At 34.3% G+C, this 16941-nt stretch overlaps 1 pseudogene; it reads right to left on the bottom strand.

The window, feature by feature from the left end:
* Positions 1-84: 84 nt before the first annotated feature.
* On the bottom strand, positions 85-1693 carry LOC116126982 (annotated as a pseudogene).
* Positions 1694-16941: the final 15248 nt, after the last annotated feature.

Raw genomic sequence — 16941 nt, 5'->3', positions numbered from 1 at the left:
ATTTTTGCGAACTGTTCATTTTAATTGTTAGAATATGAACTGTTGGGGAATGAACTGTTCATTTTTCTTTCTTGCAAGCAATTGTTAGACAATATGAATATTATTAGGGATGAGCATGAAAATAGGTTCTATGGCAGTTTTCTTGAGTGCTAAAGCTCTTCTTTAAATTTTTCATCACCAACCACTTGATCTATCTTACTTTTAATTTCTTTTCGTGTAATGATTCCACTTTCGTCTCTTTTAAACCGCAATCCCACCTTCCAAACATCACAAATGTAGCTCTCATCAATGAACTGGTCAGCAAAGTATGGCCAACATATATAAGAAAGGAAGCCCACTGCTTAAACCTTCCATGGTTGAATTCCAACAGCAATGGCTAAAGAAGCAGGCAATGGAAGGCTGACTCAAAACCTTCTGTTGCGGCGCCCAACCCACCATTTTCCCACGGTTGGCTACCCTTTCTTCAAACCCATCTGGGAAGGCTTCATTGGCACCATCAGTAATGTCTGGCCTACCAACCCACAGGAATGGCTTGTTGGAGAGTTCAAGTCCTAGTGCCAGCTCTTGGAATTGGATCTTGTCTATAACTGTGAAGCTGCCAAATGCAACATAAATGACTGAGTTAGGCTGTTGTTGATCAAGCCATTCCAAGCATGCTGAGTCTTCTTGCCAGAAGTATCCTGTTGAATTTCCTTGTCGGTTGCTCGCCAAAAGAGGTCCTATTGGAAGCATCTTTGGAACCAAGTTGAATGCTCCAGGTTCAAAGCCATAGGTTGAGTTGCCAATAAGGGTATCTGCAACTTTCACAGCTTCTGTGGTCTTCCATAAATAGTCAAAGAGTATCTTTTGGGCTACGGCGCCACCAATGTTTGCCCAAATAAAGTTTATACTGTTGATTTCAGGCATGTTGGGTGCAAACTGAATCATTTGTTTCTTGAGCGGAGTCCCTGGAAACAAATTGTACACAAAGAAGACGGTGATTCAGTGACTTTTAACTTGCAAAAAGTTTACAGCGGAAGATGGAAAAGGGTAAAAACGAGTTAGAGCGTGTTACCATTACTGTCAATGATTCCATCATCAATCATCTTTGGAATATTGTAAAAGAAAGCCAGAGTAGCGACTGATGCAGGCCAAAAGGCAGCCTTCTTAATTTTCATCTTCTCTGCAACTTCAAGAGCAAATCCAACACTCCCATCAACAATCACAAAAACACCCCTCTGTTGATCTCTTCAATGAGCTACTCCAGCTTCCCCGGCATCACCTTCGGCATTGCTGCACATAGCTTCCCCATATCATTTCTATCCTCCCCGGCTTCCATTCCATCTGGAATCGATACCAGACGGATTCCATCCCCTATAGAATTTTCCGGTAATGCGTTGATGACCCGGTTGTGAGTATGATCTGTGTTAACAAATGTGACTCTGAAGACATGCTTAACTAAGCATAATGAAAGCTCCAGTAAAGGAATTACATGGCCTTGTGCAGGAAAAGGAATAACTAGAATATGTGGAGGACTCATTTTAGTTTTCAGTTTCCTATATGTTCCTACGGACATCTAAAACTCACCAAGTTATGTTATGTTAATTGTATGTTCCCAGCTTATATAATTCAAAATCCTAGCATCTAAAACTCACCAAGTTATGTTAATTGGATGTGTATATGGAGGATTTTCAAAATTTGAGCGACCCAGAGATCGAGATTATTTCCATGGAAGTGGAAGACTTTGAATGCTGACTTCTACAAGTGGAGTAATGGACTGAGTTTTCTATGCTAGTCTGCTAGCTAATGTCTTACCTGTATGAAAATCAGTGGTGGTCACTAGTTGAGATAAAGACCCCGGAATTTAAGTGGTAGACATAAGTTCAAATAGACCCTGGCATAAAAAATAGTTATCTCTGTACTAGAATCTCAGCTAATAGTGACGAACCTACAACTGGAAGCACTCTTCATTTGTATGTTTGAAAGAACGGTCAATTAGTGAAAGAAGAAATTAGTTAGCGTGTATTGGAGGAATCAAACAAAAATAGAAAATACATTCCACTATCAACTTGTGTGGGATCAACAAAAAGCAGATGAAGATTGATGTTTGTCAAAGATAAAGACCAGTGTATATCTCGAGGGTGTGGCCTAAAGATAAAGACCAAAGGGAGCCTTGTTTCAGCTATCTAGGTTCCTTTCGGAAGAGTTGAAAGTTCAGACTGTACACTACCATAAATCTTTGAAAGATCTACAATATTGCTGATCATCAAACCTCTTGCGTTTATACAGGTTATATAGTCAATAAACACCAAATCATTATGTACTTTAATTTAATTTTTATAATTATTGTATACTATCATAAATATTCTCATAAGTTCTTAAATTTTATTATGAAAAGGTTAGTGGTAATTTTATTAATCTGAGGCATGAATTGAAACTGGATTGTGGAGAACCGCTACTTGACATGACATATCGTATACTAATTGTTAAAGTCATTAACAACACTGTTATCTATCTTAGTTTCAAACGCTATACCACCATCAAAAAAGAGAGATACCCTATTTATAATTGAATCTAGAAAGAGGCCCAACAGCATTAGAATTGATCATCCATCGCTCAAATGGACGATCAATTCTGATGTTGTTAGGCCTATTTTAGACCATATTTATTATCCTTAAATATATTTTGTTAGTTATCTAATTTAATTTAATTATATGTTTGTTTTTGTTTTTGGTGAATAAATTTGGAAGCATGGAGAAAAGTCTTTTAATTCAAGTCTTTAATATCCAAGGAGAGATTAAAGCCCAAAGGGCGGAAGGAGAGAGGAATAAAATAAAGGGGGTAATAGTAATTTTACTTAGCTCTTTAAGCGACCACAGCGTGAAAGTAAGGTTAATTAATGGTGTGGGCTAGGGCTGGAAAAAAAGGCCGAACCGAAGACGAAACCAAAAAATCGAATTTTTCCACCCTTAGTGTGGCCCAAGTTGTTACTTGGATGGAATATGGAATTGCTTCCTAAGCCTTTNTATTAATAATAAAAAAGGAGACTTTGTACGGAGAGTACTAATGAAACTGACCAGTTTTCCCGGATGCTTTTGAAGATAATTAATCGTTTTTAAGCTGTTAGCTTTCTCTCTCGGTTATAGCTTAGCTTCTTCTTTCTCTCTCTTTCTCTTTGTGCGTGTTTGAGTGTCTTCGTTTAAGTTTCTGTGAAACTTCTCTCCTTCCTCTGTTCTTAGTCTTTGTTTATTGATTATGGCCTTTTGATACACTTGGGGTTGGGGAGGCCTCGTGGCTTTGACCATTTTCCTCTACGCGCATAAATACAAAGAAAGTCACCATTTACCGTGATAACTTCTTCTTGATTTCTACATGGGTGTTGACTGAGATTTTGATTCTGGTACTATTTTATAGGGGAGAATACACTGTAATTAGACTTTAATAAATAATAACCCAACAAATGATTCCATAATATCAATATCGTTGCATCAAGTACAGTGACTTTGTAACCAATAGAATCAGGATGTTAAAGAATAATACATGGGGATCAATAGTTTAACTGTTTTAAGGGGTTAGATATATGAAGTTAACTCAATAATCACATTTTTTTCTTAAAATGTATAGGATTTGTTTGAGGTGTCCGAGCCAGGTAAATCATGGGATCCAACGATAAATCATGGGATCCAACGATAAAAGTGAACCAAAAAGGTTGTGCATAACTACCCACGGGTGAGTTTTTAATAGTTTAGTTAAAACATGTTAGGCCATGTTAGGTTTGGTAGTTTAGTGCATTCCAATTATTTTTAATATTAAGTTAAATAATGTGATTTTATGACTAAATTTGTCCTCTAAATAAATACATTAAATTTTTACAAATTAAGATTAGTAAAGATGAATTTGAATAAACTACCTCTTAATGATTTGATAGAAACATTTTGATAAGCTTGAGTCCTTCTTCAGTTGCAGATAGTCATTGAAATTTTTACCAGATCAATAGTTCTAAGGTTCCAAAGAATTAATTGAGATGCGCAAAAACTGAAAAGAAAAATAAAAAGGAATATGAATAGTTCATATTTTAAATATGGAGTTGTTCATGTGAGTTGCCATTTGCTACATTTCTTAGTTGCATCCAGTTTTATATTGTTCTCGCAATTATCGCCCCCAGCTTCTGGACATGGATTCAAAAATTCAGACTTTAATTATATAAAAGGTGGGGGACAAATTGAGTCAAAACAAATTCGTTCCGTGTTTTCCATTACCAAATTGTTTGAATAAAGTGATGAGATCATTTCAATGGTTTCCACTATAATTATTTCATTCAAAGAAATGGATTCATTCCAATTTTCTTAATTTTCCTATTACACAAATCAAACTCTTTCTTTCCCTCTCTTTCTCTCTCTCTACTAACTTAACTTAATTTAATTTCTTTGTTCATAACAATAACATCAATTCAATACCAAAGACTTAGAATTAATTTTTTTTTCATTTTTCTTTGTTGTCCTTCTTCATCAAGACTTTGGAAGAGGTTCACCTCTCAAAAATGATTTGAATAGCCGCAGAGCAGCCCTTGGCTTGAAGAGTGGCACCTCATGACCTGCCTCTCTCACCGTTGCAAATGTTAGCCCTTCATAAACTTCTGTCCATTCTCCCACCTTATCACCCAAAAAATAAAGAAAAAGGAAAAACGACCCATTAACATACATTATAAACATATTTTGTTATGTATATATATCATCAAATTTGTCTTTAAAGTACACGTTAAGATTTTTAGGTGAATTTTACTTCTTGTCAAATAATGGAGACCCTTATATTGAGAATTACAAAAGTCATAGGGGCGTGCATGGTTTGACCCTTGAATTCAAACAATTTATATTCAATTTCTTGAAATACTCTGTAAAGGCCTAGAACTATTGTACTAATTTACTTGGGAAAAATCAAATGTTGCTTAAGCTTTAAAACAAGTATGTAAAATTGCCCTCATGTGAAAAATCAAATCAGTTGATATTGTTATTAAGATAAGTTTTCAATTAATATGCAGAAATGGGTAATGTATGGCTTTGTTTTAAAAATCGGACTGGACCAGCTGGGACTCGACAGCTTCTCTGGTCCAGTTCAAGTCTTAGGGGGGTTTTCATAGTATTTTAAAATTATAAGGGTTAATTTGCAATTTTATAAGGGTGTTGGGAGGATATGTCAAAATTTTAGGGATTAATTAATATTTTTTTTGGAGCATTTTTTAAATAAATAAAAATTTTAGGGACTAATTTAAACTTTTTAAGAGAATTTTTGTAATATATTAAAATTTAAACGATTAATATGTAATTTTAAAAAAATAATTTTTGTAATATATTAAAATTTAAGTGATTAATATGTAATTTTTAAAAAATAAAATTATTATTGATATCATCAATCCAATTGGACCGGTTGACTATGCTTGCTCAGTTCCCCATTCCATCATTCAATTAAAAGGCAGGTACATTGCTTTTAAAATTCAACCAGTAATCAGCATATACACAGCTAGTCAAGGCGACATTTCTACAGCTTGGAGGGCTGAATATGAGACATTAATTACAAAACTTAGCTACAAATTCAACGTTCCTCCAAATATCCCCATCATTTTTCGTTGAAGAAAAGTCGATCTTAACATGATTTTCGAGCTTACTGTTGAAAGTCAAGTTTTAGCATTTTGACTTGTTGACTATGCTTACTCAGCATTCCATTTACGTTTAATAAAAGCATATCTGATTTTTATTTTGAAGAATTTATTTTATATAAATAAAAAATATTTTTATTAATTTTTAAATATAAAAAACATAATTTTTATTTAAATTTAATAGACTCTTTAAATTGAATGAAGATACTCTTTATTTTTAAAAAATAAACTTAATGAGAGAAAGAATTAATGAATAAAATTTATAAAAATTTGTAGTTTATTAATTAAAATTAGAATAAAAAGTAAAATTTGACTCTCTAAATATGGAGAGTCAAATTCATTCTGTAATTTATATTTTAAAGATAATGAATCTGTTGGACTCTTGTTTTTATGGATAAACTCTTTATAATAAAGAGCTTTGAGTCATATAAAGAGATGTTAGAAGTCGTTTATGGTCCGCTTTAAGCTTAATATAAAAGAGTGCTAGTACTTGAAAGCGTTCAATTAATAAAAGTTTTCCTCAATTTGAGGTTTATTCCACCTGTTATTAGAGCATTTTGACAAACGTCTTCTAGTCATGGAAAATTTTCATTCATTTTCTCACCTTCCAAACACTGATGAGAAAATTTCTTCCGTTTTTAAGAACTCCGCAAATTTACAATCTGATAAATTCGTTTTTATAACTCCTCCACAAATTAACTTAACCATTCTCATTCCTCTTTCTATTAAACTGATTCGTGACGATTATTGATATTGTAGTTCTCTTGTTCTCTCTACAACTCACAACCATGAATTTAAGTAGTTCGTACTTGGTTTAATATAATGTCTAGATCCATTTGTGATAGTGAAGATCTCGAAGTCAGAAAAAGTATTAGATGATTCTATCAAAAACCTAATCTTGAATATGTCAATTGGAACAAAACAAAGAATTCGTTGTTCAGCTGGCTATTGGCTTCTATCTCAGAGCTAAAGTATAGCTATATTTCTCGATGTCAGACTTCATCTGAAATTTGGATTACTCTGCAATAATTTCATCAGAATAGTTGCAAAGTTAATACACGTCATTTTAAACATCAATTATAAACTATGAAGGAAGGATCATTGTCAATTAGTAAACTTTTATTTATGATGATAAGCGGTTAGATTTTGTCTTATATGGATTAGATTTTGAAGCTGGTATTATGAATCTAACATCTCGAATGGTGTCAATTTCTTTACGGTTGATTTGCATTCTGAAAATTCGGTACAATTTGCTGCTGTAAAGTAAATCCAGTATCTCAAAACACACTCTTCCTCAAGCTCATCTAATTGCTGCGAATAAGTTTGGATTATTTCCTGGCACTCAATTTAATTGAAATGTGAATAGAGGTGGCTATCAGAATGTTTCTAGAGGAAGAGATAAAGGAGGACGTTCAAATAATAACGAAGGGAAAATAATTTGTTGATTGTGAAGAAAGTCAGATCATGGTGCTTGGCAGCGCTATCACGGATATGATATAAGTTTTCATTGGCTCTAGTCAGCAGACGCAGACTACTGATTTTTCTTCTCTAGAACATCAGTCATCGCAGCCTTCAAGGTCTAGATACATTGACTGTTGGAAATGGTAACAGCTTACCTATAGTGCATATTGGTTCTATTAAATTGCGTACAACAGCTTCTTCAAAATTTTTGCTGTTACGACAAGTACTTCATGTGCCTGAAATTACCAAAAAATTGATTTGTGTATCTAAATTGCTTGAAGATAATTTTGTTCTCATAGAATTTATTGATGACACTTTTTTGATATGGGGAATCTATTACTCAATGGAGTACTTAGAGGTGGCTTATATCAGCTGCAATTGTCAAGCCAACGTGTACCTGCTTTTGTAGCATTTTGTAATCCTGTGGTCTGTTTAGTAGTTTTGACGCTGTCAAAGCTTTTCCCATGAAACCTGGCAAATAAAATGGATATTGGCACCAAAGTTGGACATCTAAATTATAAGGGTTAATTTATAATTTTATAGGGGTGTTTGGAGGATATGTCAAAATTTTAGGGATTAATGAAATTTTTTTGAAATATTTTTGAAATAAATAAAAATTTTAGAGGCGAATTTAAACTTTTTAAGAAAATTTTTATAATATATTAAAATTTAAGTAATTAATATGTCACTTTTTAAAAATAAAATTATGATTGATGTCATCTATCCAACTTGATTGGACCGATTGACCCGTGCTTCCATCCGAATTTTAAAACAATGATGTATGGTTGACTATTCTTGCTCAATTCCCCATTCCATCATTCAATTCAAAGCAATGTACATGCCTTTTGCCAACAAAAGGCAGGTACATTGCTTTTAAAATTCAATGAGTGTACCTCAGTAATAAGCATAGACACAATTAGTCAAGGTGACATTTCTACATCTTGGTGGGCTAACACAGATCTTTCCGCAGCCACATGAATATGAGACATTAATTACAAAACTTAGGCACAAGTTCAATGTTCCTCCAAATATCCCCATCATTTTTCGTTGAAGAAGAGTCGATCTTTATATAAATACTTCAAGTTGTTAGGCATCAAATCAATGAATATATTGTGCACAGTAAATCCACCATCGTGGCTCCACGCCATGTGTCTCAAGAATGCATTGTCACCAAGCCACATTTCACCCTGGTAGAGAGCTAATTCACTTGCAAGTTTATCAAATATTACTTCATTAGTAAGCATCAATTTGTGCTGATAGTGAGGCTACATGTCACCTCATGGGGGAGTTACTTCATGTGCAAGACTACCCTAGGCCGCATGTCCCTTTCTGTAAGGGTTACTTCACCAGTAAGTCCACTAAAGCAGCAGTATATAAAAGGGTCTCTCACCCTAAAGAAATGATTTATTGAACAGTCTATTTTCTGGCTATAGAAATTGTCTCATTTGTGTTGAGGATTGAGATTGCTTGAACTTATAAAAGCACACACAAAAAAAAAAAAAAACAATAAAATAACAATGGATATAGGATTTGCACCTTGTATCTGAACCACTTTAAAAATTTTCAGTTCTTTATATTTATTTATCACTTTAGCATTAATCCAACACTAAATTATCAGTTTATTACAAACCCTTGCGTAAATTCCCATTAGATTTATGTATTTCTCATTGGTGCGAAAAAATCGCATCAACCGAATATATATCATTTATGTATGTATTAGTTTACATATCTTTTCAACTCTAACAATTAATATTTTTTATTTAAAAAAAAAATTCATCATACATTAGATGTATCATATTATCCATATATCAAGTGGATGAATATCATATATTATATTTCTTTATTTTGTCTTTGTTAATTTTAACTATCTATATGATATATTGATAACAAGAAAATATATTATGTATTAAATGTATCACATCGTATATGTATCAGGTTTATGAATATATGACATTAGTGTATTATTTCTCTTTTTAATTCTAACAACCAATAATATTTGTAAAATTTAAAATAATTGCATAACATAATTTTATTGGTTTGACAGATAAACAATGTAGTGCATTCATTGCATTTACATAGTGCTTTCTCCTTTTGATAACAAATTATAAGATTTTTAGATCATAATACCCTTACCATAACTTCTTTCTTCTCTTCCTTTATATCGTTGTTGATATAGAAATCTGCCCCAACTAGAGAATGCCGATTGACCCTTTCGGAACCAGAATAGATGTGTGCGTGATTTAATGAAAATCAGCAATGAACAAAAAAGAAAGAATCATAAATAAGAACACAAGACAATTTTTAAAGTAGTTCGGCAAGTTAGAACTTGAGCTTATGTCCACTGTTATCTTCTTGCTTTTGAGAACTTATAGATAACAGTGTAATTCCTAGGAAGATTTGCTTAGAACAATTCTTTAGCCCCTTTGAAAACAAGTTATGATGAGTTTATATGGCAACCATTTACATGATTGAGTTAAGATAAGATTCAAATACGTAGAATTAGGAAGTTGTATGATCCTCCGCTACCTTAGTTGGAGTCTACGTCAATCTGAATATCTTCCTTCCAAATTGAGCCAATCTAAATATCTTCTCTCCTAATAGGGAATTATCCTCTCCCGGTTAACTACACAACAATAGCCCCCCAGTTTTTGGAGTGCATAATCGCGCTTCAAAAACTCATGTCTTTGATCTGGATGGTTGTCGCATTATAGGCTGCAGTCTCGAACTGAAGAACTTGAATTATGCTTGCCGCGATTTAAGAGATCTAAGAGATCTTGAACACGTGATCTTAAGCGAATGAGCAAGCTTGTGAGATTAATTAGAGAGCATAAAGAGCTTAATCTAAAAGCATAGAGAGCTCGATCAAAGAGCACAAGAAGCTCGATCTAAAAGTGTGAGGAGTTCGATTACAAAGCGCAGAGAGCTTGATCTAAAAGCATAGTTCGATCAGAAAGCATAGAGAGCTTGATCTGAGAGCATTACTCGATCAGAAAATGTGGAGAGCTTGTTCTGAGAGCATAGCTCGATTAGAAAGCGTGGAGAGTTTGATTTGAGAGCATAGCTCGATTAGAAAGCGTGGAGAGCTTGATTTGAGAGCATAGCTCGATTAGAAAGCGTGGAGAGCTTGATTTGAGAGCATAACTCGATTAAAAGCATGGAGAGCTTGATCTGAGAGCATAACTCGATTAGAAAGAGTGGAGAGCTTGATTTGAGAGCATAGCTCGACTAGAAAGCGTGGAGAACTTGATTTGAGAGCATAGCTCGATCAGAAATCATGAAGAGGTTGATCTGAGAGCATAACTCGATCAAAAAGAGTGGAGAGCTTGATCTGAGAGCATTGCTCGATCAGAAAGTGTGGAGGGCTTGATCTGAGAGCATTGCTCAATCAGAAAGCGTGGAGGGCTTGATCTAAGAGCATTGCTCAATCAGAAAGCGTGGAGGGCTTGATTTAAGAGTATAGCTCGATCAAAAAGCGTAAAGAGCTTGATTTGAGAGCATAGCTCGATCAGAAAGCGTGAAGAGCTTGATTTGAGAGCATAGCTCGATCAGAAAGCATGGAGAGCTTGATCTAAGAGCATAGCTCGATCAGAAAGCATGAAGAACTTGTTCTAAGGCATAGCTCGATCAGAAAGCATGAAGAGTTTGATCTGAGAGCATTGTTCAATTAGAAAGCATGGAGAGCTAGAGAGTTAGCTTGAGAGCTTGATAGTTGGGAGCTCGAGAGCTAGCTTGAGAGCCCGATAGCTTAGGAGCTAGAGAGCTTGAGAGGTAGAGAGCTAGCTTGAGAGCTCGATAGCTTGGGAGCTAGAGAGCTTGACAGCTCGATAACTTAAGAGATAGAGAGCTAGCTTAAGAGCTTGAGAGCTCTTTCTAATCTGAGAGATCTGAGCGCACGATCCGAGCGATTTGGCCACACGATCTGAAGCTAAAGATCATAGTGATCTAAGCACGTGATCTGAGGGATCTGACTCTGATAGTTCTGATTTGGAACATGCTTTAGTATTTTGATGATAACTTGAGTTGAAAATCTCGGATTTGGATGATTCTTAGACCATCGGAAAGCTAACTCAAAGAGCTACAATTCTTGTGTTTACCACTTAGCCAGATTCAGACTTTATCCTACTCAGATTTTCACATTTGACGATGTGATTCTAGATTAAGAAGCTGGGATTTGTTGAAGAAGTTGAGACTTGAGGAAAAAACATGGAGAGCTGCTATGAATCAAGCCCTCATACTAGCGCCAAAATGTTGATACAAAAATCTGCACCAACTAGAGAATTATGATTGACCCTGCTAGAACCGGAATGGATGTGCGTGTTATTTAATGAAAATCAACAACGAACAAAAAAGAAAGAATCATAAATAAGAACATAAGACAATTTTTAAAGTGGTTCGGCAAGTTAGAAGTTAAGTCTACGTCCACTGTTATCTTCTTACTTTTGAGAGCTTATAAAGAATAGTATAATTCCTAGGAAAATTTGCTTAGAACAATTCCCCAGCCCTTTTGAAAACAAGTTATGATGAGTTTATATAGCATCCAATTACATGATAGAGTTGAGATAAAAAATACATAGAATTATGAAGTTGCATGATCTTCCGCTATCTTAGTTTGAGTCTAAGTCAATCTGAATATCTTCCTTCCAAATTGAGTCATTCTAAATATCTTCTCCCTTAATAGAGAATTATCATCTCCGAATTGACTGCACAATAATCGTATTAAATGGCTTAACTAAGCTCAAGAATAAAACTTATAATAAAACTAGATTTTTTATTCGTTTTGAAGTAATTAATGAGAAGAGCTAGAGAAGGAAGAGAAGAAAGAAGTTATGCTAACAGTATTATTGTCCCAAAATCTTAAAACAGATCTTATCAACCAATGTAAAAACATCCACCCTGATAGATATGCATGGAGCAAGTTCAAGGGTTGAACCTAAAGGACGACACCGGCAATGGAAATTAAATAGAGACGTATGAGAGATTGAGAGTTTAATTCTTCATACATTTTTCCAAAAAGGGTCTTGAAAATCCAACTTGGATTTAACCTTCTTCAATCATTATGGTCTTATTCATGTGGATCCCAGTTTCAAAACCCTAGTTTTTCAAAGCTTACTTTTGAAATTGGGTTTAATGATATAGCTATCCTATCAAATACGCATAAATCCTAGCATAAATCCTACCACTAATGTTAGGGCAACAAGAATAATATAGCCAAAAAATTTGTTGGATTTCAGTCTATGAATTTGGAAATTGTTTCCAACCAAAATGAGTAAACTATAAAGATGGGGCTCTTTTGTTTTGATCCGGAATTTATGAGCTTTACTTTACCACTAAACTAGTAGATAACTTCGACAGCAAAACACGCAAAATAATGCAATTCCTAATCCTTGAAAGCAACAAAAGTACATGGTAATCTCCTCGATCCATTTTGCATAATTAAGTAGAATCTCTATATTGAAAGTTAACTCAAGCATTCTAATGTGCAAAAACAAAGAACACAGAGGTTTTATTTTATTTTATTTGGAGTATAAAATCCAAGCTAGGCAAGCAGAAAATGATATATGCTAAAAAGAAAACAAGAAAATTCAACATACAACTAAGTGATGAGAAGACACGACAGATATAACAAAATAGAAAGTGATTTTTCAAAGATTTGTCAATATTCAAAATGGGCTGCAGAAAAAAAATTATTATATTTTCTATATATCTGTTGAATGCTTAGTCTTGAAAGACCTTCTTACTTTTTCTCTGCAGAAGCATAAAAAAGTTATGGTATTAATGAAAAATATATGCATAAATTAACACAAGAAAGCCTAAACTGTAGCACTACACGTAGCACAAGTTGCTTCTGAAAGGAAGTGGGGTTATTAATCATACAGGCATTGGAAGCTGGGTTCTTCTGTTTTAACTATTAACTGATGCTTCTTCAAAGACTTCCTCGTCCTTATTCTACTCATTTCACAGACACACAGAGAGAGAGAGAGAGAGAGAGAGAGAGAGGCACCGTACTTGTTGTTTTTCAGGGAGAAAGAGATGGGAGAGAGACTTTTTCTTCTTTCTAAAGTCTGAATAATTAAGTAGAATCGGAATTTTCAAGCTTCTAGGCTATGATTGCTAATCCTACTACACTTGTGGATCCTAATTGGTACATTGACAGTGACGCCACCAATCATGTCACCTCAAATCTTCAGCGACTTAACATCAATTCAGCATCAAGGTCTAGATACATTGACTGTGGAATGGTAACAACTTACCTATGTGCATATTGGTTCCATAAATTGCGTACAACTGCTTCTTCAAAATTTTGCTGTACGACAAGTACTTCATGTGCCTGAAATTACCAAAAAATTGATTTGTGTATCTAAATTGCTTGAAGATAATTTTGTTCTCATAGAATTATTGATGGACATTTGATAAAGGAAGGATATGGGGAATCTATTACTCAATGGATGCTAGAGGTGGCTTATTCAGCTGCAATTGTCAAGCCAACGTGTACCTGCTTTTGTAGCATTTGTATCTGTGGTCTGTTTAGTAGTTTGACGTGTCAAGCTTCCATGAAACCTGGAAATAAAATGGATATTGGCACCAAAGTTGGACATCAAATATAAGGGTTAATTAATTTTATAGGGGTGTTGGGAGATATGTCAAAATTTTAGGGATTAAAAATTTTTTTGAGATTTTTAAATAAATAAAAATTTAGGGATTTAAACTTTTAAGAAAATTTTATAATATATTAAAATTTAAGTATTAATATTATTTTTATAATAATTATGATTGAGTCACTATCCAACTTGATTGGACGATTGACCGTGCTCCATCCGAATTTTAAAACAATGATGTATGGTTGATTCTGCTCAATTCCCCATTCCATCATTCAATTCAAAGCAATGTACATGCCTTTTGCCAACAAAGGCAGGTACATTGCTTTTAAAATTCAATGAGTGTACCTCAGTAATCAGCATAGACACAATTAGTCAAGGTGACATTTCTACATCTTGGTGGGCTACACAGATCTTTCCCAGCCACATGAATATGAGACATTAATTACAAAACTTAGGACAAGTTCAAGTTCCTCCAAATATCCCATCATTTTTCGTTGAAGAAGAGTCGATCTTATATAAATACTTCAAGTGTTAGGCATCAAATCAATGAATATATTGTGGCGGGAAATCCACCATCGTGGCTCACCATGTGTCTCAAGAATGCATTGTCACCAAGCCACATTTCACCCTGGTAGAGAGCTAATTCCTTGCAAGTTTATCAAATATTACTTCATTAGTAAGATCAATTGTGCTGATAGTGAGGCTAATGTCACCTCATGGGGGAGTAATTCATGTGCAAGACTACCCTAGGCCGTGTCCCTTTCTGTAGGTTACTTCACCAGTAAGTCCACTAAAGCAGCAGTATATAAAGGGTCTCTCACCCTAAAGAAAGATTTATTGAAAGTTATTTTCTGGCTATAGAAATTGTTCATTTGTGTTGAGGATTGAGATGCTTGACTTATAAAAACCACACAAAAAAAAAAAAAAAAAAAAAAAAAAACAATAAAATAAAATGGATATAGGATTGTGCACTTGTATTGAACCATTTAAAAATTAAGCTTTGTTTTTTTATTTACACTTTAGCATTAATCCAACACAAATTATCAGTTTATTACAAACCCTTGCGTAAATTCCCATTAGATTATGTACTTTCATTGGTGCGAAAAACGCATCAACCGAATATATATCATTATGTATGTATTAGTTTACATTCTTTTCAACTCTAACAATTAATATTTTTATTTAAAAAAAAATTCACATACATTAGATGTATCATATTATCCATATATCAAGTGGATGAATATCTATCTATTTATTTTTTATTTTGTCGTTAATTTTAACTATTATATGATTATTGATAACAAGAAAATATATTATGTATTAAATGTATCACATCGTATATGTATCAGGTTTATGAATATATGACATTAGTGTATTATTTCTCTTTTTAATTCAACAACCAATAATATTTGTAAATTTAAAATAATTGCATAACATTTTTATTGGTTTGACAGATAAACAATGTAGTGCATCATTGCATTTACATAGTGCTTTCTCTTTTGATAACAAAATATAAGATTTTTGGATATAATACCCTTACCATAACTTCTTTTTCTTTCCTTATATCGTTGTTGATATAGAAATCTGCACCAACAGAGAATGCGATTGACCCTTCGGAACCAGAATAGATGTGTGCGTGTTTAATGAAATCAGCAATGAACAAAAAAGAAAGAATCATAAATAAGAACACAAGACAATTTTTAAAGTGTTCGGCAAGTTAGAACTTGAGCCTTATGTCCATGTTATCTTCTTGCTTTTGAGAACTTATAGAAACAGTGTAATTCCTAGGAAAATTTGCTTAGAAAATTCCACCCCTTTGAAAACAAGTTATTGAGGTTATATGCAACCATTTACATGATGAGTAAGATAAGATTCAAATACGTAGAATTAGGAGTGTATGATCCTCCGCTACCTTAGTTGGAGTCAAGTCAATCTGAATATTTCCTTCCAAATTGAGCCAATATCAATATCTTCTCTCCTAATAGGGAATTATCCTCTCCGGTTAATACCACAACAAAAGCCCCAGTTTTTGGGTGCATAATCCGCTTCAAAAACTCATGTCTTTGATCTGGATGGTTGTCGCATATAGGCTGCAGTCTCGAACTGAAGAACTTGAATTATGCTTGCCGCGATTTAAGAGATCTAAGAGATCTTGAACACGTGATCCAAGCAAATGAGCGAGTTGTGAGATTAATTAGAGGCATAAAGAGCTTAATCTAAAAGATAGAGAGCTCGATCAAAGAGCACAAGAAGCTGAATCTAAAGTGTGAGGAGTTCGATTACAAAGCGCAGAGAGCTTGATCTGAAAGCATAGTTCGATCAGAAAGCATAGAGAGTTGTCTGAGAGCATTACTCGATCAGAAAATGTGGAGAGCTTGTTCTGAGAGCATAGCTCGATTAGAAAGCGTGGAGAGTTGATTTGAGAGCATAGCTCGATCTAGAAGAGTGGAGAGCTTGATTTGAGAGCATAACTCGATTAAAAGCAGGAGAGCTTGATCTGAGAGCTAACTCGATTAGAAGAGTGGAGAGCTTGATTTGAGAGCATAGCTCGACCAGAAAGCGTGGAGAACTTGATTGAGAGCATAGCTCGATCAGAAATCATGAAGAGGTTGATCTGAGAGCATAACTCGATCAAAAAGAGTGGAGAGCTTGATCTGAGAGCATTGCTCGATCAGAAGCGTGGAGGGCTTGATCTGAGAGCATTGCTCAATCAGAAAGCGTGGAGGGCTTGATCTAAGAGCATTGCTCAATCAGAAAGCGTGGAGGGCTTGATTTAAGAGTATAGCTCGATCAAAAAGCGTGAAGAGCTTGATTTGAGAGCATAGCTCGACTAGAAAGAGTGAGGAGAGCTTGATTTGAGAGCATAGCTCGATCAGAAAGCAGGAGAGCGTGTTACGAGGCATAGCTCGATCAGACAAATGTTGCTCAAGCTTTAAAACAAGTATGTAAAATTGCCCTCATGTGAAAAATCAAATCAGTTGATATTGTTATTAAGATAAGTTTTCAATTAATATGTGGAAATGGGTAATGTATGTCTTTGTTTTAAAAATCGGACCGGACCGATTGGGACCCGACAACTTCTCTGGTCCGGTTTAGGTCTTAGGGGGGTTTTATAACATTTTAAACTTATAAAGGTTAATTTGTAATTTTATAGGGGTGTTTGGGAGATATGTCAATATTTTAGGGATTAATTAAAATTTTTTGGGATATTTTCGAAATAAATAAAAATTTTATGGACTAATTAAACTT

Source organism: Pistacia vera, unplaced genomic scaffold (assembly GCF_008641045.1).
Source record: "Pistacia vera cultivar Batoury unplaced genomic scaffold, PisVer_v2 Contig188, whole genome shotgun sequence".
Classification (NCBI taxonomy): Eukaryota; Viridiplantae; Streptophyta; class Magnoliopsida; order Sapindales; family Anacardiaceae; genus Pistacia; species Pistacia vera.
This window is presented reverse-complemented; position numbering and strand designations above follow the sequence as displayed.